At 39.4% G+C, this 26,116-nt stretch overlaps 1 protein-coding gene across 1 annotated transcript in view; it reads right to left on the reverse strand.

Annotated features, from left to right (window-relative positions):
• Nucleotides 1–25,366, reverse strand: part of LOC124873637 (protein kinase C and casein kinase substrate in neurons protein 1-like) — a 63,716-nt gene extending 38,350 nt beyond the window's left edge. Inside the window, exons 1-2 of the mRNA XM_047374415.1 lie at nucleotides 25,128–25,366; nucleotides 7,149–7,219 (exon numbers count right to left, since the gene is read on the reverse strand). The gene's annotated coding sequence lies outside the window, so the exon portion shown is untranslated. The remainder of the gene's footprint in view (nucleotides 1–7,148; nucleotides 7,220–25,127) is intronic.
• Nucleotides 25,367–26,116: the final 750 nt, after the last annotated feature.

Genomic DNA, 26,116 nt, shown 5'->3' on the forward strand with positions numbered 1-26,116 from the left:
GCAAATTGCAGAGGGTCCAGCAGGGGGCCTGTGATGTCTTTCAGGTGCTTCAACACCAGCCGCTCAAAGGACTTCATGATCACAGACGTCAGGGCTACAGGCCCGTAGTCATTTAATCCTACGATGGTGGGTTTCTTGGGAACCAGGATGATGGTGGATCGTTTGAGGCAGGAGGGGACCTCCCATTTCTCCAGTGACTTGTTGAAGATCCTTGTGAAGATCGGAGCGAGTTGATGTACGCAGGCTTTCAGGCATGATGGGGAGACGTTATCAGGTCCTCCAGCTTTCTTTGTTTTCATGCGCTGAAAGAGCCTATTTACATCTTCCTCGGAGATCTTTAGTGCAGGCAGAGGATCTGATGGTGGGGGGTTGGTAGCTTTGTGGGAGGAATTTGTTCCTGAATGGGATGTGGAGGGGATGATTTGAGGTGTAAATGGCTTCTTGTCATGTCTGCAGTAGAAGCCATTCAGACGGTTGGCCAGGCGAGGATTCTGTTCAGGATGGGTGAAGGGGCTCCTATAGGCAGTCAGGTTTCTCAGACCAGTCCATACAGCTGAAGTGTCACCAGTAGAAAGGCTGTTCTTTAGCTTCTCACTGTAGCTTCTCTTAGCTGCTTTGATCTCTTTTGTTAGTTTGTTCCTGGACTGCCTGTACCGCACTCAATCTCCACTGCAGTGAGCTTCTTCCTTTTCCCTGCGCAGATTCCTGAGGTGTGGAGTAAACCATGGCTTGTTGTTCCCAAAGGTGCAGAAGGTCTTGGTCTGCACACACATGTCCTCACAGAAACTGATGTATGATGTCACCACATCAGTTAGTTGGTTTAAATCAGTGGCTGAGGTTTCAAAAACAGTCCAGTTTGTGCATTCAAAGCAGGCCTGTAGCGTCTGCTTTGATTCCTCAGTCCACTTCTTAACAGTGTGAACCTTGGGTTTGGTATCTTTTACTAAACATGCAAGATTTTAATGAAATGCAAGATTTTAATGAAATGAATAAAGTGGTCTAATTTTTGTAGTGAACGAATCTGTAAACCATCGTTTACAGAGTCTTACACTATTGCCTTATTTAAAAACAGGCATGTAATTTCTCGTCTTTTCATTTCTTGGTTAGAAAAATACTTTTTGTGTCCGCTTAGCAACAAGAACAACAAATGGGTCAGCAGCTGCTGTATTTAGCCAAGTTTAATCAATTGGGGGGCCGGGCATGTTTGAGGTACTACTCACTGCAATATTAAAATGAAAGTAGAAACTAAAAAAGATGAGATCTGAATGGGCTGGCCACTCCAAATCTTTTTATTTTGTTTTTATTGGGTCATTCAAAGGTGGCTTTGCTACCTCTACATTGTCCTGCTGTAAAACTAAGGTGTTATTGGACTTAAGGTCCAATACTGACAGCTGGACATTCTCCTGCGCAATTTTGTAATAGAAAGAAAAATTTCTGATTCCATTTATAATGCAAGTCATCCTGGTCGTCAGGATGAAATGCAGCTTCAAACCCTCACCCCAAACATGTTCTTTAAAAACAGGACTTTGAAACTGTAATCTATGCATTAATCACAAGAAGCCTCAATCACTGTAACGCTCTATACAATACTGTCTCACAGACATCCCTGTCTCGTCTCCAGCTGAAGAATGCAGCTGCATGTCTTTTATCCGCTACATTAATAGAAAGCACATAAGTCCTCTCTGCATTTCTTTTATTTGTTTTTAAACCTTTAAATGGGGTAGCACTGTTGCCTCGCAGCAAGAAGGTCCTGGGTTCGACTCCGGCTTCTTCTCACAGTCTAAAGAAATGCCTGTTAGGTTAATTGGTCTCTCTAATTTCCCCTTAGGTGTGTGAATGAGTGTGGGCTTGGTTGTTTGTGTGTTGCCCTGCGATGGACTGGCGACCAGTCCAGGGTTACCCCGCCCCCCGCCCATAGACTGCTAGAGATAGGCACCAGCTTGCCCGTGACCCACTATGGAAGAAGCGGTATAGAAAATAACTGACTGACTGGTCTTTAAATGGTCTCACCCCGCCTTAACTCTCTGAGCTTTTACAATTACCCAGCATGGGTGAGCTCATTTAATCTTTTTGATATGCTCAACAACATCTTTCATGTCTTCTTGTATTTGTGTTTTAATGCTAACATATGATATCTTTTCAGCATTTTAGTCGTCTATGCGGCCTCCTGGCAGAATCGTCAATGTGCTCTTGGAGTAATTTTGGCTGACTGACCTCTCCTGAAAAGGTTCATCATTGCTTTTTCTAAAAAATGTAGATTAATCACTATTAACTCATGATTTAACAAGGAGGCATTTACTTTTCCCAGAAGTCAAGAGTGGTTTGGATAGCCTTTTTCTCCTAATGATCATCATTTAAAATCTGCTTAAAATTAGTTGATGAGCTTAAACATTTAAGTATGATGTAAAAGTAAAAGAGGGCAAACATATTTTCACAGAACGTGTTTACCATTCCGATGGATTGTTGACCTCAGGTTGAGATTATTCTTTTGTAACACAGGTTGACTTGCTTTTCATTGCTCAGCAATGTTTGGAGCGTACAGCGGCTCTAAAAGATCTACATATCCATGTCAAAATGTCAGGGTTTTGGGGTTCAAAAAATGTGATAATAATAAATCATTTTAAAACTTTTTTTCACATTTGATGTGACACATTTCTTGTACAGTTAAATTGTTTAAACAACACACAAACCTGTTTGAAGGAAAAGAATATGGTTGGATAAGTGTGCACCCTTAAACTTAACACACTTAAATAAATTTTAGCATTCAGTCTTCTTTGGTACGAGTCTATCAGGTTTCCACATCTTGAGGTGTCAATATTTGCCCACTCTACCTTGTAAAGGTTTTTAAAATCAGATTGTGAGGACATCTGTTTTGGACACCTCTTCTGTAACAACCCCCAGGTTATCTGTCACATTTAGGGCTGAAAAATAAAGTCTCTCTTGCAACTACTTGAAGATGTCCACAAAAGGTTAGTTCCACATGAAGGAAAAAACAAAACCCGGATCATGATCAAGACCCCAGCACGTTTCATTGTGGGTATGTTGTTCATTTTGGTGATGTTCTGACATGTTTTATATGCAGTCATCTTCAACAAATTAGAATATTATTGAAAAGTCTGTTTGTTTCAGTAACTCAATTCACTAAATGAAACATATTATATAGATTAAATACACACAGACTGATGTTTTCAAACCTAAAATTCTGTTAATTATGTAGATTTTCAATTTACAGCTAATGAAAACATTAGAATATTTCATCAGACCAATAAAACAGTTTTAATAAGAAATGTGAGCTTAATGAAAAGTATTTAATACTTGCTCAAAAGTTGTTAATCTGACAAACAAGCTGCAACGTGTATTGTAATTTATTGAATATGGCTGTTTAATGCTGTGGATGTTTTTATACCCATCTCCAGACAGATAGCTTCGAACAATGAGATGATCACTTGTAACCTCTCTACAAATTTTATCTAAAGGACAAACATTAGAAAATCTCAATAATATCTGACTTATGCAACTGTTTTTATTTTGTTTCTCCCCAAACAAATTGGTTTGTTTGTTATTTTTAGCTGAATTGTACAGGGTTTATATTACAATGCACAATAAAGAACGTTTGCATTGAGTTATCATAGCCTCATTTTTTTTTACATCCCAAAAACGTAGTGACAGTAACGTAACAGTAGTGAGTACTCTCTGGAGACCAACAGTAAAACTTGATAAAACAGTCAGTCCTTTAATTGGCTACATTTAAGGGTGGTCAAAGAGGTTGTCATCATACTCAAAAAGTGCACACCGCACAACTAGGACACAATTATAATTTTGTTTAATTGCACTTCAGCAATGTAGACCATGGGAAATTATTGGTGTTATTTTAGACTTTAGTCTCAGAGAATAGGGGAAAACACTTTATCAGCATGTCAATGAATCTCATATAACAAATTCACGCAATTTCTAATTTTGTGCCAGCCTTAGGTTACTATAATATTTTGAATTGAGTTTCTAGACTGTAATCATCTCACAGTCATGCTATTAACAGAGCAGGGGCATCTAAGTCAATAAGGCTATTTAGGCTTAGTAATACACTGAGTGCCTTATTGCCAGGGACCTCGCTGGAGACCAAAAAACACGACATTTAAATCAGACCTGAGATGCAAACCTCAAGAGCCTAATTTGCAACTGCATCATTATGTCTTATTTTATTTGAGAGTCTAGATTTGACTATTGAAAAGGCAAAGGATTCTGCTCTTGAGTAAAAATGTCTAAACCCTGATCAGACTTAAGCTCATGAAAAAAAACATAGAAACCAGCTGCACATTAAAAACCCACCACAAATTTTATCTGTCTCCATGCTGAAAACAAAGCTAGATTGCCGAGTAATGGGTATTTACATCCAATCATCAGTACAAGACTGGGTTTTTTAAAGTGCTGTTGGTTGGCAAATAACTATAGGGAAGAAAAGAAATTACACATGGTGTAAATAGCATGTTAAAACTGGTTAGAAATCTGAGGCTGTGAAAAAAAAGATGTATCCAAGCCAGACAGAGGTAAAAAAAAATCCAAGGTTGTGTAGTTGAGTTTAGTGCCGAAATCAAGTCTTTGATGGAACAAAAACCTTGAAATTTTCCACACAGTTCCCAGCAATTATACTATTACCTTAGATTATAGGCAAACATTGTTATGATTTGGGGTTGTTTGGTGTTTGGTTTCTGGTTTTTTCTTATATGTTCTCACAGTTTTTGAATCATGCTTCTGTTTATTATTTTCCTGGTCATGCTTTAGTTTTTGTTTTGTATTCAAGATTCTCTGTTTTTGCTCCAGCCACGTTTTGTTCTGTCTGTCAATTAACCTTATCCGGTTCACCTGCTCCAAGCTAATCTGTCTCCTTGCTCCACCTGTTTCACACTCCATATATACACCTGTTCAGTTATTCGGCGTGGAAACATTTCTCAAATCATGTCTTGTTTTCAAATCATGCTCATGTCTAGTTTTCAGATCTTGCTCATGTCTTGTTTTTCGGGTCATACCATGTCTGTCTTGCCAGCCCATTTATTGTTTTGTTCCTGCCTCTTCTGAGAGTGAGTTTTTGTTTTTTATTAAATCGTTTTTCACCTACCGTCATGCTGCCTGCTAGTCTGCATTCTGGGTTCGTCCGTTGTTCAAGTCCTGACAAATATATTATGAGTCAATAATATACCTTCATGCACTTTATTAAAAGTGTAAATGGATTATTATCACAGTGTGCACAAATCAATCTGGGACTAAGATTCAAAGCATATCCTGCCAGCTTTGGCAATTTATAGAACAAAATTTTTATTTCATAATAAAGTATTACAGATGTTTTCACCACTGCAGTCCAGAAGCAAATGGCCTATGAAGGAGAAACAAAACCTGAATGACAATCAGTGATTCCAGTGAAATGTTCCTGAACGAACAGCACTCTCCCACCTTGTTCCTACTAAACTTACCAGTACATTGTAATTATAAATTAAAAACCTAAAAACCCACTACATTCCTCTGTCCCAGCTTTTTCTTCCCAATCCAAATTGGAAAGAATCCCTAGAGAAGCCTATTTGAATGAGGTCACAGTGTCCTGATTAGTCTCCTTATAAAAAAAATAATCTGCCTGCCTTCACCAAACATCCGCCTAATTCCGTGTTATAATGCTGATGAGTAACACAAACCAAGAAAATTAGCACCTTATGAATTTATATCTCCTATGAGACATTGAGATGCTCTTATAAGTGAGAGAATAAAGTAAAATCCTGAGGCAATCTTTTCTGAAAATATAGATTTGGACACTAATGAGAACTGTGTTCCAATTCACACTGTCGGGGCCATAAAAAAATTATTTCACCCAAAACTAGCCACAACCAAGAACTCCTCAATGCATGGTCACTGCGCCAGACTTGACTGCTAAAGAAAAACATATTGAAGCTAGTTAAAAATTTGGTGCACAAGTGCTGGGTGGCTCAGTTGGTAGAACAGGCACACTATACGCAGAGGCTATAGTCCTCAACGCGGTTGTCCTGGGTTTGATTCCAGGCCTCAGGTCTTCCCCTTCTGTCTCCAGCCCTTTTTCTGTTAAACTACTGTTCAATAAAGGCCACCAGTGATAAAAAGAATAGTTTAAAAATGGTTTGCTGTAGAACATTTGGACAAGTCAATGTTGGATTGGGAGAATATGGTCGAGACAGATGAAACCAAAACTGAACTCTTTGAACTCTTGTCATTGTACACACCATGTTTAAAGGTAAAATAATACTACACATTATCCTGAAAACATTAAGGTGAAGTTTGGTGATGAGAACATCGTGGTGTGTTTTTCTTTTTTTTTTTTTTACCAATTGTCAGAATGGTCCGAACTTAAATTCAATTAAAAATCTATAAAAGGAACAGAGATCAGAGTGTGCAAAAGAGCCACAAAAACGTCAAGATTTAAAAACAGTTTCTTTGGAATAATGGATCAAAATCACAAGGCCAAATACATGCAAGTTGATTCTCCAAAAGATATCTTGAAGTTGTCATTACCAAAAAAAAAAAGCTTTTCTACAAAGTACTGAATACATTTCAATCATGTTTGGATCTTTTTCCCCCAATCATTTCACTTAATATTACCAAATTCCTGGAATAATTTGTTTTAATTTCTTGGATGTGTGGATTACTTGCATTGTAACAGACATGTAGTGTGGATCCCATGCCAATAAGACTATGAGAAATATTCTTATTCAGAAACATGTTTATGGGTTATATACTCCCCGCCATATGATCTACACAGCAAAGTACCTTTTAAGTGGGAATGCCAGAATACATAAAAACGTAATGTTTAAAATGTAATGTTAACCATGTTGAACACTTACGCACAATGCATAAGTACCTACCAAACAATGGAATATAAAAGCCAGGTGTGCAAGAAAAGTCACCTATCGTCCACTTGGCCCCTACACACACATTAAATATTAACACCAATGACAAAGAGTCATTAATTCCTTACAAGTGATGTGTTTAACATTATACATTATAAATGGTTTCAAAAAAAAGGATCAGGTCTGAGCTCACATTGACTTTTTCCCTCAGGTATCTTTATGAGTATCAGTCCAAACAAGGTTTCCAACAAGCAGGATATTTTGGCCAAATATGGCCTGACTCACCTTCTCCACCAATGGGAGGTCAGGTTTCCATAAACTTTGAAGAGAGCTGTTGGTCCCCTGCAGGAGATCACCTGTGGAGATAAAAAATAGGGGTCAGTCCTTCTAACGAGAGCTAACAGAAAGCTAAATTGCAGCTAATTGCTCTCAATGAAAATAAAAATGGAAATCAGCTCAACCTGTGACAAAACACTTATATTCACTCAGCCAAAGATATTAAAAGAATAGCTTTGTTAATTTTGAACTTTCACAACTAAGAGAAGATTAGTCAACCCCGACACAGATGCAAGTGGAATATTAAATCATATCTTTCTCAGTTTCCATATAGCTGCACAGCAACATACCCGCTTGTTTAGCATAATTTATCTCACCAGGAGAATACTTTTTAATATAAGGAGACCTGTGTAAACACTGTGGTTTGTATTGGTTTTTGAATGCTGGAGCTGCAGCAGACAACACAGACAGCCTTAAAATGATTTGCTGCAAATAATTGCGTAATCAGTGGGAAAATCATGTTTCTTTTACACATATTTTAATTCAAACTAGGGAAATTATCACAGAGAGTATAACAGAGAGATATGAAATAAGAAATACAACAGAAGTGTGTTTGTACACAAAATTGCAACTGCAGTAGGTTGCAAAAGCATTCATACTCTGTGAACTTTTCCCCCTTTTCAGACATTACATCCACAATCTTTGATTTTGTTTTATTTGGGTTGTATGTGATGAACCAACACAATGCAGCACATACTTGTGGAGTGGAAGGACAGGGACACAATGACTTTAAAGAGTTTTCCAAACACATGGTGATGGCAGCATCATGCTGTGGGATACTTTTCTGAAGCAGGGAAAAAGAAGCTGGTCAGAGTTCATAGGATAATGGATGAAGCTAAATACTGTGCAATCCTTGAAGAAAACCTGCTAGAGGCAACAAAAGACTTAAGTTGTTTCTTCTTTCTGACACTAAAAGAAATGTGGTGTTTTGCCTGGTAGAGTTCTTTCATTTGTCAGTTGTTATATTTGGCTAAAGGTCATTCTCTGTTGTATCAATTTTTTGGCTATATAATGTGTTTACTAAGTGTACACATTATATATATATAAATAGATTAATTTTACACATGCTTATATTTTTTAGCCTTTTTTCCAATGAATTATGATGACTTTCTGCTTAGAGCTAATGGAAACACGTCCTGTGGTCTGATTAACCTAAACCTTGAGTGTTAAGCCATAATGACCATTGTTACATTTGGAGGGAAAGGGGAAGATTGCAAGTCAGGCTGCTGGGTTGTTCCCGTGGGACTCTCCCCTGTTCTTCTCTAGGGGTGTTGCGGTAGTCCCGGCGATGGTTCTCCTGGGGTTCCTGTGCTCTGGAGGGGTCTTTGGTTGTCTATGGTTCAGATCTCCTCCGTATATGACTTAAAACATATCAATGTTTTAAGTCATTCACAGAATAAGACGTCTGAATTTCTGCACACACGTCACACAGTAAAGAAATAGTACTTGATGGTTTGAGTAAATTTAAGGCAACATTAATGCAAACCGCCAATATCTGAAAGAAGGCAGCAAGAAATATCACAGCTAAATATAATGCCTCACTAAAGCCAAACCCAACTGATATCTGATTAAATTCTTGCAAAAACACTGAGTCACTGCATGCTGCTTATGTTTTTCAGTCCTAGACCAAATCGCTTTTTTCTTTCCATTTGAGCCAAAGCATGAAAAGATTCTGATTACAGCTTCTTGCTGTTGTGAATGTTTGCTTTATTTGTGTTGTAGGGTGACTGATTAGACATTTATGGTTTTTAATAGGTTGATGAGGCAAAACAAGAGTTCTAAATACATTATTTTAGACACAGAAAAATTGAGATGCTTTTTGTTTCAGAATGACCTGTAACAGCAATGAGGACTGATTAATTATTTATACGTTTACTCAAGCTAATGTGCCCAAATCTGCAAATTCCTCTCTGAATGAAAACATTTGTGTTCAGTTTTATTATGTATAAGCATGAATTACAACCCAATTTGCGATATTAAAAGCACAATAGTATAAATGCCACAAAGCCAATATATGAAATGCTGAAAGTGATGCATTTGCTTTCTGCAGAATAGCTTGACTTAAAAAAGTAGGAGCTAGAGAGCAATTTTTCATCAACAGCAAAAGAATGTGGAAAAATATTCAAAAAAGTTCAACTACATTTTCTAATGGTACAATTTTAAACACTGAGCATTTTGCCATCTACTTTGCTGTAAATAATAAAAAGGATCCTAAGATCCACATGTTTGCATTGGCCAAGACTGAGAACCTGTAATGAACTGCAGACAAGATACCGACTACTTGTAAGTTCTTCAAACAGAGCACCTTCAAAAAAATATAGTTTAAAGGAGACATTTATTCTGTCAGCTGTTTAAAGAAAGTATGAGATTTTCTTTTCTCCAACATTTTGTACTCTGTATCCTCGGGGCTGAAGTGGATAAAAATCATCTGGCTGGTTCCAAGCACACAAAGGCCAAAATAAATGATGAGATGGATGTGCAGTAATGCAGTAAGGATCGATAGCTTGTAAATTTTTAAAGACACAGTTAATGTTGATAATTACGGCTTGCGGTGCCTTTCAAAGGAATCCTTTGAACGTGTTATATTTGTCATGTTAAAACCACAAGATTCTATGTATTTTATTGGAGTTTTATGTGATAGAGCACATAATTGTGACATGGAAGGAAACGTATACATGGAAGTGTATTTAACACCCCCGGGTCCATACTTACCAGAATTACCTTTAACTGAAGTTATAGCTGCAAGACTTGTAGGAGCATGTCTTAACCAGCTTTAAACATCTGGCGACTGAAATTTCAACCCATTCTTATTTGCTAAATTGCTTCAGTTCAGTCAGGCTGGATCATCTGAGCATCTGTGAACATCAATTTTCCAATGTTGTCACAGATTCTCATTTCAATTTTAGTCTGGACTTTGCCTAACATGTGAATATGTGTTTAATACAAATATTGAAGTGAATATGATTTATGTTTAAGATAAATTCCTACTGGAAGGTAAAGCTCTCCCCAAGTCTCAGGTCTTTTGCAGGAGAGCAAATTCAGGGTGATGTGCAGTGTTAGTTTCCTCCCCACACACAGTGTTTTGAATGTGTACCAAAAAGATTAAGTTTGGTGTCACATGACCAGAGTACCTTTTCCACAAGTTTGCCTGACTTTATTTTAACAATACAGAAGCTTTCTTCAATTCATTTCAAATTCAATTCAAAAATACTTTATTAATCCCAAAGGGAAATTAAATGTTGTTATATCTCATATTATGAAGGTTTCTTCAAAGAGCCGTTGTAGATGCTGATGGCTGTGGGCAGGAAGGATCTCATGCATGTAGCGCTCCGTCTTACAGCAGATCTGAAGAAGCCTCTGACTGAAGACACTCTGTTGTTGTAGGACAGTCTCATGAAGAGGATGCTCAGGGTTCTCCATAATGTTCTTCATTTTATGAAGAATCCGTCTTTCCACAATGATCTCTAGAGGTTCCAGAGAGGTCCCCAGAACAGAGCCAGCCTTCTTTATCAGCTTGTTGAGGTTTTTGAAGTCCCTGGCTCTGATGCTGCTACCCCAGCAGATGATAGCAGAAGAGATCACACTTTCCACAACAGACTTATAGAAGATATGCAGCATCTTGCTGCAAACACCAAAGGACCTAAGCTTCCTCAAGAAGTACAGTCTGCTCTGTCCCTTCTTGTAGATGGCTTCACAGTTGCATCTCCACTCTAGTCTGTTGTCCAGGTGAACACCGAGGTATTTATACTCCTCCACCACCTCCACTTCTTCTCCCATGATATAAATAGTTTTTGACTTATTCCTGTTTCTCTTAAAATCTACAATCATCTCCTTTGTTTTAGTCACGTTCAAAATGAGATGATTGTTTCCACACCATGCCACAAAGAGGTCCACCACCTTCCTGTACTCATCTTCTTGTCCATCTCTGATCCACCCCACGACTGCAGAATCATCCGAGTATTTCTGTAGATGACAGGAGTCTGTCTTGTACTGGAAGTCTTTCTTTGTACTGTTGTTCCCTTAAGGCCAGATTTGTGGAGTACGTGACTAAGAATTATCTTCCCAGCTGAGGTGTGGATCTCTGCAGCTCCTCCAGAGTTACCATAGGCATCTTGACTGCTTCTCTGATTAATGCTCTCCTTGCCTGGCCTGTCAGTTTAGTCTTGGTACGTTTACTGTTGTTCTATACGTTTGCCATTTTCAGATGATATAATGAACAGTGCGCTGATAAGACATTCAAAGCTTGGTATATTGTTTTATAACCAAACCCTGCTTTAAATGTCTCCACAACTTTCTTGACAAAATGTGGAAAAGGTTTAAGGGTATGATTGCTTTTGCAGTGAACTGTATGCTGTTATTAGATTAATGTTTTCTCAAGGGAGGACTTGTTTACTGCAGCACCCCAATCCCAAACCATATAAAACACATTCTGACTATGTTCTATAGCTTTAAATGTCCAGGGTCTAAACCCACCTGAAGAATTTAATTGTGAAGCTAGTGAAACCTGCAATAAAATGTGAAGGAATATCATTTCTTTCTGTGACACAGCAGCTCATCAGTATAGTTCCAAACATATAAACAGAAGAGAAAATGCACCAAAGCAGTAAAAATAAGCTCATAATCACATCCTCCAGGATTCAGACGTGTTTCCCATGACTGCTACATCATGGGCACATCTATAGCAAGTTCAACAACCCCACTAATGACGGTTCATGGTTTAACCATTTGCACCAATACTGTTGCAGACTCTGGTGTTTCATGCCCCCACAGCGTGCACAACATGACTCCATTTTGAATTTCAGACAGAGGATGACACATGCTGAGTCTGTGCTCTGCCTGAGGGTGAGCAGCAGCTGCACAACAAAAATTTAGAGCAGGAGAACAGTGATATGTAGTAGTGACAAAGGTAATGCAAAGCAGATTTATTATGTTCTAATAAAAGGAGGGAATAGGGGAAATAACATATGATCAGAGCCGGCTAAATGTTGCCTTCTGATCTCTAATCTTGTGCATCTCAGTGTTTTTTATCCAGTCTCTTGAGGAACAGGGTAGTCAATAAATATTTTCTCAAATGTCTAGAATTGTAACTATTTTTTATCCATGTTTTAGTTTGAATCAAAATTCCTATCCTAGAAAGTTTCACAAAGCTTTGCCACAGATGCTTTTTATTATCTGTAACATCATCAATCTTCTGCCGACAACAAAGCATATCCTTGTGTGTGTTCCCCTCTGTGCTGAGAGAAATGAGACACTCCGGCTGCCCTTCAGACTCACCGCTCCTACACTGGCTCTTTTTTCACACCTTGTCAGAAGGCACTATCTCTCCTTCAAACTGAAAAACACAGAAGCCTGAACTCTTTCACCGGCAAACACATTATGTGGAAGATTTAACAAAAAAAGAAAAAAACACCCCACCACCATTTCACACCTTCTCCCCTGCAGCAGACATGTGATGTTCTACAAACACAAAGGACTAACAATAACAAAAGAGGTTACCAGCATGAGCAAACATTACATCCACCTTTTGTGAGTTATATTACGAGAAGCAGAAGTACAGTTGCAGTAAGAACATGCACTCATCATGGCTATAAATATTATATTCATTTTTGGACTCTTAATGATACATTTGAACTGTATTTTAAGAAAAAAATGATAATAAAATAAACTAAAATTAATTGTACAAACATGAATTGGGCTCACAATTAGACTATATTGTAACTCAGTCTGAGTTAAGAACATACTCAATTGATATCAGGTTAAAAAGCCTTTTGAAAGGTGCACTTCAAAACATTGTTTTTACCAGCAACAAGCATGATTATGGTTGGACATTTGACCATTCTTCTTGACTGAATTGGTAAAGTTCGTTTAATTTAGTTGGTTTCTGACTTTTAAGCATTGTCCATCAATTTTCCGTACATTTTAGGCAGGGGGCTTTCCAAAAGCTAAATAATAATATGCTCTTTCTATTCCAAAACCAGTGTTTAGGATTCTTATGCTGTGAAAGGTTTCAACTGGTTGATTTGAGGTAAAGTTCAATCATTTGGATTTAGTCATCCTGCTTCATTGCTGCATTTATTTTGTGTAAAGCACCAGCCAGACAACTGACTAGAACTGTGGATCAAATTCAAACCTCTTTGAATGTGTGTGCATCAAATATGATCATATATGATATTCCTTACATATTATTCAAAAACTAGTTAGAATTAGGTTCTCAGTTAAATCTATATATCTTAATTTTAGTGTTAATGGCTCAGACTAACCATTTAAGTAGCATTATCATGCAAACACAGCCTAAAAAACCGCCTGAACAAAAATATGACAAGAGTTTAATTTGGAAAACAAGAAAATAATCTCTCCATGTTAGGCCATGGCCAGTTACTACAGTTACACTGTCAGAAATAAACCAACCTAACAACAACTCAGATTATAAAATCACTCTGAAACCATCCATCACAACTTCTTAAAGGGATTACCTTTTCACTTCCTGAGTTAAGCCTGCTATCAAAAGCAGGTCCCGCTGGTAGATGATGTTCATCATCTATTAAAGGTTAAAGATAACTACAGATCAAGCTGCTGATTACATGAGCACAAAACCATCATCAAATCCAGACAAGATACTTCCTGTGCATGCAGGAAGACTGCCTCACCACTTCTAGAGAGTAAACATTCAGGCTCAAAGAGATAGAAAAACATAAGGTATCCTGTTGGACCTATCATACATTTAACACATTGCAAACATTTTATGTAATCTAACCACAAATCTAATCCCAACGAATTCAGGGATTTTTTTTAAAATATGACATTTGGACAGGACAATCAATGCTGGTGCTTAAAGGACTTTTGGAAAATTTGGATAATGGAAAAAAAAAATTAAGGGAAAATATTTTTGCACAAACTGTCGTTTAGGCTCTATTTACTTTTTCAAATGAATGGTTCTATTTCTTCAGGTGTGTGTATGAATCCTTTCAAGTATTATTTTTGCTTGTGTCCTGCCCTGTCCTGGGAGTAGAATTGCAGGTCTGGTTGCCCTGCAGTTTCAAGTCTGTTTTTGTCTGCTTCAGGAGGAAGTGAGATATTTCTCCCATTGCATTATTGACCTTGCAGTTATAAGGAGACAAAGATGGTGGGTTTTGCACAAGAGTCAGCAAGAGCCTTTTTTACCTTTAGTACCACTATATAAGTTATGTCCAGAGCCCAAAAGTTACATGACCCTTTGAAAAAAGGGTCAACGGTTATCAATTTGAATACCGCCTCTAGAGAATTTGTTTGTTTTGTGGTATAAATAAAAAAAACAACAATTTAATTTATGTTTTTAGGGAAAAAAAATAAATAAATTGTTACAGAAAGAGAATGATTAGATTTCTATTCTAATTTCTTTAAAAACTAAGAGAAAAAACATGGTTCATGATTTTATAATAAAAAATTTAAAAAAATAGGGGGGTAAAACTGTATTTTTTGCACGATTAGTTTCTTTTCTCAGTGGAAATCACATGCAGAAACATCTTTATTTATTACTTCTATTTTTTTAAGGTTGCATAGTTTGTTCATTTTTAACCACTTTTAAAAGTCACTGTCAAGGTCCTACAGACACTTGTGGGCTCCAGAGCTGCAGGTTGCAGACCCCTGTTTTAGCCAGAGTGGTTGATATGGCTCACAGCTCAATGCAGCATAGCCTTGGAAGCTGCACAAGCACTTTGCAAAATTTTTCAAAAACATTTTGTCCGTTGCACCCAGAACAAGTTTTCAAGTGTATTTGCATGTTAAGTAAATGAGTAATTGTATTATCCTTTGTTGTGAAAAATTAAAGCCAGAAACCAAATATGTCCAGCCAGTTCTCAGCTACTAACTTTGGATACCAAAGTTAGTAGCTGATTCCCAGCTTCCTATTCTGCTAAAATAAAAAGGTTATTTGGATGTTTTGTGTTTTTTAATGTGGACAGCATTTCACCATCTCTGGATTGAAATCTGAAAACTTTAGACTTGTTATACTTGAACTGCTTTATTCTATTCTGAATGCAGATTTTTCAAACTGCAAAGTGAGTTTTCTGGAACCTGCACTATATTTGTAAAAACACAAAATAGAATATTTTCAAAGCTGTTTTGGCTTAAGAGTCATGTTGAATTGAGAGAGGCAACTAATATATAGTCTGATGAAACCTGACCTGAATTATATTATACTGATGACAGATTCCAACACCGTTTTGATTTTTGACACACTGTTTGCAAAACATAAATATGTACAACTCTATGTTTTCTCTATAACATTGCTGGAAATTGTGTATATATAGCCTTTATCTCAAATATTGGAAATTATTTTTTAAAAGAACAAGGCCATATGTTTAACAATTTAACAATTTAATAATTTTATAATTATTAATCGCTCTGACAAGTTTCAACAGATTCTGTGTCTAATGCATGTAAGAGGAAGGTTGCAGCATGATGGGTTCCTCCAGGGCGCCAACAAAACAAACAAAAAAATAAATAACAATAACAAAGGATAAAGAAGATAATTAAATATGAAAATCAAGCAAAGTAAATAAATTGTACAAATGCTACAAACTATGCTAGGCTTGTATAATGCTATGAACCTTTTTCCTCTGTTAAAAGCGAGGAGGCAGCTAATGCATAGCAGGTGCTCTTTAGCTCTTCTCTCTGCAGTACAATTGAATTGCCCTATCACCATCTCCTGTTTGCAGCCTCCTGTAAGGCTCTTGTAAAGGCAGTGATTGGTGCTGACAGACATGCAGAGTGAGTTCAGCACCAAGGACAGATCCAAAACAAGCCCACTGACATCTGCCAAGGGTGTCCAAGTCCAGTCCTTGAGGGCTACTTTACTGCAACTTTTAGATTAATCCGTTGCCCAACACACCTGCTGGCTTGTTACTAGGTTTGGTAACGAGCCATCAGGTGTGTTCGAGAAGGGATGCATCTTAAAGCTGCAAACTAGTAGCTCTTGAGGACTGGACTTATTTTTTCTTTTTCACGTGTCCTGTCTTGGCATTTCAGGCATACCATACAGAAAAGTTGGTTGCTTACCTGTGCAAGGGCAGTTTTGTGCTAGATAAAAGATGTCTTAGGACAGAATGCTAATTGCGCAGCTGACTTTATTAACTCAATACCGCGTCCATCATCAAAGTAGGCAAGCCACTTTGATGTAATAGTGACCTTGTGGACTGGACTTGGGAATCCCTGTGCTACTCCATCATGATCAAAAATACCTTAGCCCTCAACTTAACTGTGCATTATCTTGCAGAGGGAAACTGCATTACTTTAAGTAAGTAAGTCTGAATGTTTTAGGAGACGACGGCAGCTGCAAGGTCTAAAAACGAAAAGTTTGTAATTCCCCTTCTTCATCTTTGTGCAATGCACCAGCAAAACAGCTCCACACCATGACACTACCGCCACCGTGCGTTACCGCTGGTACAGTGTAATTAACTGCTCTTGACTCCTTTAAGCAGTCTTCTTGTCATTGAGGCCAAACAGGTTGATCTTTGACCCCTCCAGCTAAGAGTGGACAACTCCAAAACAAGCTGACTGACATCTTTTACTCCATCGCTGAAGTTGGGGACACACTATTTGACTTGAAGGCAGATCTGGACGCAGCTGGGTAGTATGAACTGATCACTGATTCAACTATAAATGTGTGCTGCTGACAGCCAATGAAAAAGAAAAGCTGGGACCAATCAGCTTTAAACCAAATTTTTTTTACTTCATTTGTAATTATGAACATTATGAACCGAAACACAAAACAGCACTGGGCATAAAACTATCACCAATTGTAACGAATTACAATAACAAAATGATTTTTTTTTTTAAATACAAGAGAGTGTTACTCTGTTACACTGATTCTTAAGACTAAAATACTGCAAATAATGAAAGATCTTATAGAAATAAACTAACCAATTCACATATACAACATAAAAGTAATTGGACTTAATTTAACAAATTGACATTTCTGAATAAAATGTATTCCACATAGAATAAACCCAATTTTTCATACATTCTTAATGTTTATTTCCACAATCCAGCTCAAACATTATATTGTTGTCTGTTAAGATAGAAATAATAGCATTTTTAGATAACAGCCAACATAGATAGATCATACAAAACCCAACAAACTCACAACCTCAAATGCATGCTCTAAACTCTAAACATGAGTATAACAAAGAATATGGTCCACAGTATCCCAATTGTATTCACTTGTAGGAATAACAAACAATTTTAATTTGTATCTCTTTCATTTAATGGGGAATTGGGAAAAGCATATAACCAATCTGAATTCAAAAAACATCTTCTTTTACTGCCACCTAATGGTATGTTTGTTCCTTCAAACTGTTGCCCTAGCTGTACTTATCAGGAGTTTGATTTGCTCAGTTGGCTTTAGTTAATTTGATAAATCCTGTAGTCTGTGATCCCTACAAAGCCACAGTTGACACATTTGTGATTCACCAGTCTTTCAGCTGTTAAACAAAAACCAGTCTGTTAGTGTAAACATCTAATCCTTTAAAATCTGTAACTAGTGTGAAAGTTATATAGCGTGTCCCTGTTGTGTTGTACTTTTACATGAAAAGCCCAGAAGGGGAAGCTCTGATTGTGTATGTGTAATATGCTGTATGTTGGGAGGGAAGATAAAGAGAACGGGAGTGAAGTAAAGAGTAATTGAAGCTGATCCACAGCTGATGCCTGTTTATTTTCATATGTGAACCCAGCACACCTCAACATTGGCGATGAGGGTGTCTATTTCTGTGCCTTTACCTGCTCCATTCATGCCATGCCCGGGGGAACCAGCGATACCATTTACAACATGGCTAAAAATTTTCGAAAACTACATGTTGGTTATAGCTGCGTCGGGGGATGGCTGGCCTGATGCCAGAAAGCGCGCGGTTCTACTTCATGCCCTGGGAACGGAGGGACAAAGGCTTTTCTACACCCTGCCGAATACCGGAGACACATTTGCTGCTGCTATTTCTGCCTTAAAGGAACATTTTGTACCAGAGGTGAACGTCATTGCTGAATGTCACAAGTTTTGACAAAGAGCGCAGAGACCGGATGAAACGGTAAATCAATTCTTGGCTTCTTTACGCCAAGAATTGGGTAACCCGTGTGATTTTGGCAACATGGAGAAACAAATGCTATGTGATCAGTTGATCGAGTGTGTTGCTAACACTCGCATAAGAGACAGGCTATTACTTGAACCGGACCTAACACTTGCTAAAGCGCCTACATTAGCGTTGCAAATTGAAAGTGGATTAAGAGATGCTAACGTACTGTCTGATGCTTCTGCTGCTGGCGCTTCCGCTCCAATGAGGGGCATACAAAAGCAATCAAAGCAAAGCCGCCGCTGGGACACGAAGAAGAAGCCGCCGGATTCTGCTCCTACCACGATTCAAGTTGCAAGTGACCGTCGTTCTTGCTTTTGCTGTGGATCTTCCAACCACCTTGCTAACAACCCTACATGCCCTGCTGCTAAAATGACCTGCAGTAAGTGTGATAAAGTCGGATATTTTTCACGAGGATGTCGTTCAACTCAAAAGGCAGTACGTGAAGTGGTTATTAATGAGCCCACAATTCTTTACATGAACAATACTGTACAAGGCAAGATCCTCTGCACATTTTAAGTGACTGTTAATGGACAATGCAAAGATGTTGAGCTGATTGTGGATACAGGCTCATCCGTGTCCATTATACCGGAGAACATTTACCACACCTACTTTTCAGAATGTGCGCTAACTGAACTTACATTTGCTCTTGTCACCTATGCGAAAGAGAAAATTGCTGTAAAAGGGTGCTTAAAAGCTACAATTTCTCATGATAATCATTCACTGCAGGTACTCTAGTTGTAGTTGAGTCAGGTGCTGTTCTCCTTGGCTTAGAATTGTTTCAAGCATTACAAATGAAACTGGAAAGACGAAAAATCGTTACTACTATTACTCCTCCTACTTTTACGGTTCAACCAGCAGTACCAAAGAGTGTACCTAAGAATGCCCCAGAAATGTCAGTTCAGGAAGTAGGCTATGCTAAAAACTTCGTTCATAAAATACATATATTGCTAAATGCTGTTCCAGTTCAACAACAACTCAGGACAATTCCATTTTCATTAAGACAAGCTGTTTCAGAGGAGCTTAAAGATCTCCAGGATAAGAATCAGAATCAGCTTTATTGCCAAGTTTGTACATACAAACATACAAACAAGGAATTTGACTCTGGTACACTTTGCTCTTTGGTTTTGTTTTTGCATTACAGAATATACATATTTACAATGTACATATATAAATAAAAAGGTGCATTTGCAACATCTGTATGCTGTTGTTTTGTACTCTATTGAATGTTCAACAGAGAAACAGCCTGGGGGAAGAAACTGTCTCTGTGGCGGCTGGTTTTAGCGAACAGTGCTCTGTAGCGGCGGCCTGAAGGTAAAGCTCTGAACAGTTTATGTGCAGGTCTGCATGGGGTCTGCAGAGATTTTAGCAGCTCTTTTCCTGACCCTAGACCTGTAGAAGTCCTGGATGGAGGGAAGGTCAGCCCTGATTATTCTCCCTGCAGCCCTGATTATTTGTTGCAGTCTGGACCTGTCCTGTTTTGTGGATGAGCCAAACCACACTGAGATGGATGAAGACAGGACAGACTGAATGATGGCAGTGTAGAAGATGACCAGCAGCTCCTGTGGAAGGTTGAACTTCTTGAGTTGCCTCAGGAAGTACAGTCTCTGCTGGGCCTTCTTTCGAACAGTGTCTATGTGTGAAGACCATCTCGGGTCCTCAGAGATGGTGGTTCCTAAGAACCTGAAGTGGTCCACAGCCGTTACAGTGTTGTTGAGGATGGTGAGGGGGGTGTATGGGGGTGGTCTCCGAAAGTCCACCACCATTTCCACAGTCTTGAGTGGGTTGAGTTCAAGGTAGTTCTGACCGCACCAGTGGACCAACTGATCCACCTGCTGTATGCAGACTCATTACCGTCCTGGATCAGTCCAATGACAGTGGTGTCATCTGCAAACGTAAGGAGTTTCACGGACGTGTCGGCTGGGGTGCTGTCATTTGTGTACAGGGAGAAGAGGAGTGGGGATAGAACACATCCCTGGGGGTCACCAGTACTTATTGATCTGGTTCGGGAGAAGATGCTCCCCAGTCTCACCTGCTGCTGTCGGTCTGTCAGGAAGCTGTTGATCCACTGACAGGTGGAGGCTGGGACGTTGAGCTGGGTGAGCTTCTGGTGGAGGATGTCTGGTATGATGGTGTTGAAGGCCGAGCTGAAGTCTACAAACAGGATCCTGGCATACATCCCTGGACGTTCGAGGTGTTGCAGGATGAAGTGTAGACCTAAGTTGACAACATCATCTGCTGACCTGTTTGCTCGGTAAGCAAACTACAGGGGGTTCAGCAGGGGGCCTGTGATGTCTTTCAGGTGCTTCAACACCAGCCGCTCAAAGGATTTCATGACTACAGACGTCAGGGCTACAGGCCTGTACTCATTTAATCCTAGGATGGTGGGTTTCTTGGGCACTGGGATGATGGTGGATCGTTTGAGGCAGGAGGGCATTATTGAAAGGATTGAGGCTTCTCCTTGGGTTTCTCCCATAGCCCTGACACAAAGAAGAGAGGGTGGAAAACCATGCATGTGCGTTGATTTAAGGGAGCCAAATAAAGTCATTGTTGCTGATTGCCATCCATTACCACACATGGACGAACTATTCTCCAATCTACGTGGGGCTACTGTTTTTTCCACAATTGATTTAGCCTCTGCCTACCACCAACTGCCTTTGCATCCTGACAGTCATGATATTACTGCATTTATCACTCATGATGGACTTTTTATTTCTGCAGAGTTCCATTTGGCTTAGCTTCTGCCCCGTCTGCCTTTCAAAAAATTATGTCAATCATACTTGCAGATTTGCCAGGCGTACAAGCATACCTGGATGACATTATCTACTATGGCGCTACACAAAGGGAACATGATGAAAACTTGCGGAGAGTTCTCCAAGCCCTGACTGATGCTGGACTCAAACTAAACATGCATAAATGCAAGTTCAATCAATCTTCACTCAACTACCTGGGTCACACCATTTCAAAGGAAGGTCTTCAACCGGACCAGGACAGGATTACTGCTGTGATTCATGCTCCAGCTCCACACGATACGTCTTCTCTGAGATCTTTCCTTGGTCTTGCATCGTGGTACATTAAGTTCATTCCAGACTTTGCAACTGTCCACAACGAACAGTGCAAATGAACCACTACGTGCAGTGCTCAGAGACTCCACAGATTTGAACTTCAAGTGAACAACAAAAGCACAGTCTAGCTTTACCTTGCTTAAAGAACTGATAGTCAATAGTCCTGCCTTAGCTCTGTATGACCCTGAGTTACCAATCTATGTCAATACTGATGCCTCGGATTATGGACTGGGTGCGGTTTAAACTCAGTTGCATTCAGATCAAGATGAAAGAGTTGTCGCTTTTGCATCTAGAACGCTCTCTTCTGCTGAGCGCAAGTACTCCACGGTTGAACGTGAAGCTCTTGCCTGCGTTTGGGCTGTGGAAAGGTGGAGAACCTACCTCTGGAGTCGTCACTTTGTCCTTCGTACAGATCATCAGGCACTTACAACCTTACTTGCTTCTAAAGGTTCTGGCCGTGGTGGACTGAGGATTGCCGGATGGTCTGCTCGACTACTCTGCTTCACATATGATGTCACTTACTGTCCAGGACACCAAAACGTCACTGCTGACTGCCTGTCCAGACTACCACTAGCTGCTGCGAATGAGGTGACAGAGGAACCTGACATGATTGCAGCTGTTTTCAAAGAATCACTATGTGCCATTGCTCTTCCAGAGTTCACGTCTCCCAGTGAAACCTGCCCAAAACTGTCACTACTGCGCAACCATATTTGAAAAGGTTGGCCCAAATGCAAACAAGGTCTGCCTGAGAACCTTGCTCCATACTATCAGGTACGACATGAGATGTCAGTTCATGGTTCATTGATATTGAGAGGGACAGATTGACTAATTGTTCCTGTTTCATTACGTGCCGGAGTGGTTGACTTGGCACATGAGGGACACCAAGGCATAGTCCATACCAAGCAGAGACTGCGTGAATTGTTCTGGTGGCTACAATTGGACAAACTTGTACATTCTGTCATTGCTTCCTGTGTTAACTGCCAGTTCAGTGATGAGGTAGCCATAACTGCTCCTGCTCCACTTACAACAGTTGAGTTGCCCAGCAAACCATGGGAAAAAATTTGCGATAGACATTACGGGTCCATTTGACAATGCTGCATGGGACTGCCGCTCTGCTATTGTTCTTACAGATTAATACAGCAAACGGCCTGAGGTTGCATTCGCCTCTACTGTCACTACAGATGTTGTCATTTGTTTTTTAGCCACTGTGTTCAGTAGGGAAGGTAATCCGATGTACCTTTTCTCAGATAATGGTAGTCAGTTCACTTCTCATGCATTTCATAATTTTCTGAGGGAGAGAGAAATACAGCACTTAAAGTCCAGTGTATACAACCCTAAAGCAAATGGTGCTGTAGAGAGATTTAACAGAGTACTTAAGGATTGTATACAGACTTCTGAGAGAAGTCACATTTCATGGAAAGAAGCTGTAACAGAATTCCTACACAACTACCAATCTACTCCTCATGCAACAACTGGAGTAACCCCATTTGAGCTACTGAGAAACAGGAAAATGCGCACCAAGTTTAACATACTCCCAGTAGCACTAAAAAGCAAAACACATGCTGAAATCAAAGAGAGGGTGAAACAAAAGCAAAATAAAATGAAGGCATATACAGACAAGAAAAGGAGAGCTAAAACACCAATAGTCAAAGTGGGTGACACTGTTTGTGTTCGCAGACCAGAGCACGTTCCCAAAGGATCTTCAAGATTTACGGAACCAAGGACTGTCATGAAGAAAATGGAACAAAACACTTATGTACTAAGCGATGGACGCAAGTGGAATGCTTCAAAACTTGCACACTTCCCAAAACAAGCCTTAACAGATTCAGATCAAAACAATGACACTGTATTTGATAACGTTGTACTTCCTGTAAACATTAATGAATCGACTGCTGCACTTAGAAGAAGTCAGAGATCTATAAATGCACCAAGGTGGTTAACATGTTTTGTAAGATAATGTGAAAACCACTAATACTAAACTGGCATAAGTGTTCTTTAAGACCAGTAAAGAGGTACTACTGTTCTGCTAATGTACAATACAGTAAAACAAATAGTTCATACAATGATGATTACGGTTGCCAGTGAAAATGTTACTTTATAATAATGCTGTCATTCATTTAAAGGACTATTCTGATCTTAGTTAATACGGTTCATGTACTTTTCATATTACTGTTGGTTCATTGAAATACAAACTTAGTTTGCTGCAGTGAGTTTTGCTGTTTAAATGCAACATGTAAGAAATTGCTTCTGGGAAAAGGAAAATGTTGTATTGTGCTTTTACATGAAAAGCCCAGAAGGGAGAGCTCTGACTGTGTATGTGTAATATGCTGTATGATGGGAAGAAAGATAAAGAGAACGGGAATGAAGTAAAGAGTAATGGAAGCTGATCCACGGCTGATGCCTGTTTATTTTCATATGTGAACCCAGCACACCTCAACAGTCCCTAGCTTAACAAACACGTCCTGGCCCTCACATCGGTTATGCATTCTCTTGCAGAGAGGGACATGCATGGTTGAGTCAGTGCTTGGATGTTTTGGGAGATAATGGCAGCTGCGTGGTCTAGCTACTGATTTGAGGTTAAACTGAAAAAACAAAAAACAGGTCCTCATTCTCCATCATTCTGTCCATTTTGTTCAAACACTAGCAAAACAGCCCACATCATGATACTAACACTAACATTCTTGACCTTAAGCAATATTGACAGCAGCTACAGGGTTTGAGGGGGATGTTACAACCTAATGCAGCAAGCAGCACAATAAACAAGCCCCCGAAACGTCCTCCTCCTCCTCCTCATCATCACCATCACAGTTGGGGATGCCAAACACCTGAAGGTTGTAATCAGATAGCTACTTCAGTCAGCTGGGAAGAGAGATGTGTTTCAGCCTGGTAGCAGATTTGATGAATGATTAGAAAGGACCACATGCACCTAATCCCATGTAGAAAGCGGGATGCCCCTCCTCCGTGGCACCGTTGGTTTGTCAGAGGGAAAACAATGACGCTAGAGATGGCTCCTCGCTTTGCTGTGACAACCAATTACATAACGGCAGAGCCGAGCGGAGTGCTCTCATTAACATTCGCGTCCATTTCCCTCAAGAAATCCTCAAATACACAACTACATGACCACTAAGCAGCACATCTACACTTATTCAGCCCATTTTATATTTAAAGTAGGCTGCAATGTCTGATTGATCCAAATTCACATTGATTGTCTTGTTAAGCCATGGCAGGCAAATAAAGCCTTGACTACATCGCCTTCACCTACATATTAAATTAGTATGAAATTAATTTTGAGCTACATTTTTCTGCTCAGAACGCACGTTTGTTTTATATATATGGTTAAATTTGCACATCCTAATTATTATTGTAAACAGAAAGCGATGGCGAGTAAAAACAATGATATAATAATTGTACAATCTTGGCTAAAACCAGGACATTACGTGGAGTAAACCAAAATTGGACTAGTCAACAAAGCGTACAACATTAATTCCAGGCGAGGCGAGATGGACCGTCTTCCCCCTTGGCGTATGCAAACAACGGTACATCATGTAACATGACGCATGAATAATCACAAACTACAAAACGCGAACAGAATCGCCTCAGAATCTGTTGTACTCTGTCGGGTTTTTGCTGCAATAGAAGCAGCAGCGAGACGCCAGCCAACATGATGGAGAGTTCTGCAAATGTCTCCATCTCGCCCTTCGCTGAAAGGATGCTCAGCTTCTACTCCATATGATGCAAGGACGTAGCCGCCAGTAAACACTTACCAGAGATGCTGCTTCTGCTGCTGCCCAACAGTATCTGCTGCGAATCAGAGCGTATTTTCCCCTTGCAGTACAACAGAAGGTGACCCTGCGTTCTCTGCAAGACTCTGCATCCACGAGATCACGATGCACGCAGCAAGGGGGAGCTCCACGGCACAGACGCGCGCTGGGGGGATGGCCCAGCTTTTACTCTCAATGGACGGCAGAAATAGACTGCAGTGGGGAAGAGTTAGCCAAGCGGTTTCTAAATCCTCCTCTTAGAATTGGCCACATATAAACGTTGGAAAGCTATGCAAAATATCATTATTATATAGTTATTATATAAATATTATTGTTATAATGAATATACTGCTAATGGTATCATTCGTTTAACTGTTGATCAAACCGATTGTTTTTTATTTACATTGTTATTTCAAAAAATAAAATAATACGGAAAAAATTGATGGCGAGAGAGTTAAATGTGATTTCCACTTTTCAACCAATAGAATGATCACGTTGAGAGGCGGTGTTCCTCTCCTCTTTTCCATGTAAACCACGCCCACATCTCTCTGTACCCGAAAGGAGGAGGGGAGCTGGGGGCTGGGGGAAGGGGGTGGGGGGGTGAGGGGGTGGGGAGGTGGGGGGTTGCTCATGCTAACTGACTCATCCACTCAAAAACAAAAGAACGCTATACTCACCTGTTGATTGTTTAATTTGCTGATTTACAATGCCTTGAAAAAGTATTATTGTGCCTTGAACTGTTTCACATTTTTACTTATTACAGTAAAAAATATAAATGTATTTTATGTGGATTTTATGTGATGGATCAACACGATTTATTGCATGATTGTAAAGTGGAAGGAAACTATTGAGTTTTATTTTTATTTTTCACAAATAAACAGTATCTGTGTCAATACTTTTGAAGTTCCACGTTTCACTGCAATCACACTGCAAGTCTTTGCCTCGATTATTTTCCGAGCTTTGCACATCCGTAAACTGAGCGCAGTCGTATT

This window comes from Girardinichthys multiradiatus, chromosome 1 (genome assembly GCF_021462225.1).
Source record: "Girardinichthys multiradiatus isolate DD_20200921_A chromosome 1, DD_fGirMul_XY1, whole genome shotgun sequence".
Classification (NCBI taxonomy): Eukaryota; Metazoa; Chordata; class Actinopteri; order Cyprinodontiformes; family Goodeidae; genus Girardinichthys; species Girardinichthys multiradiatus.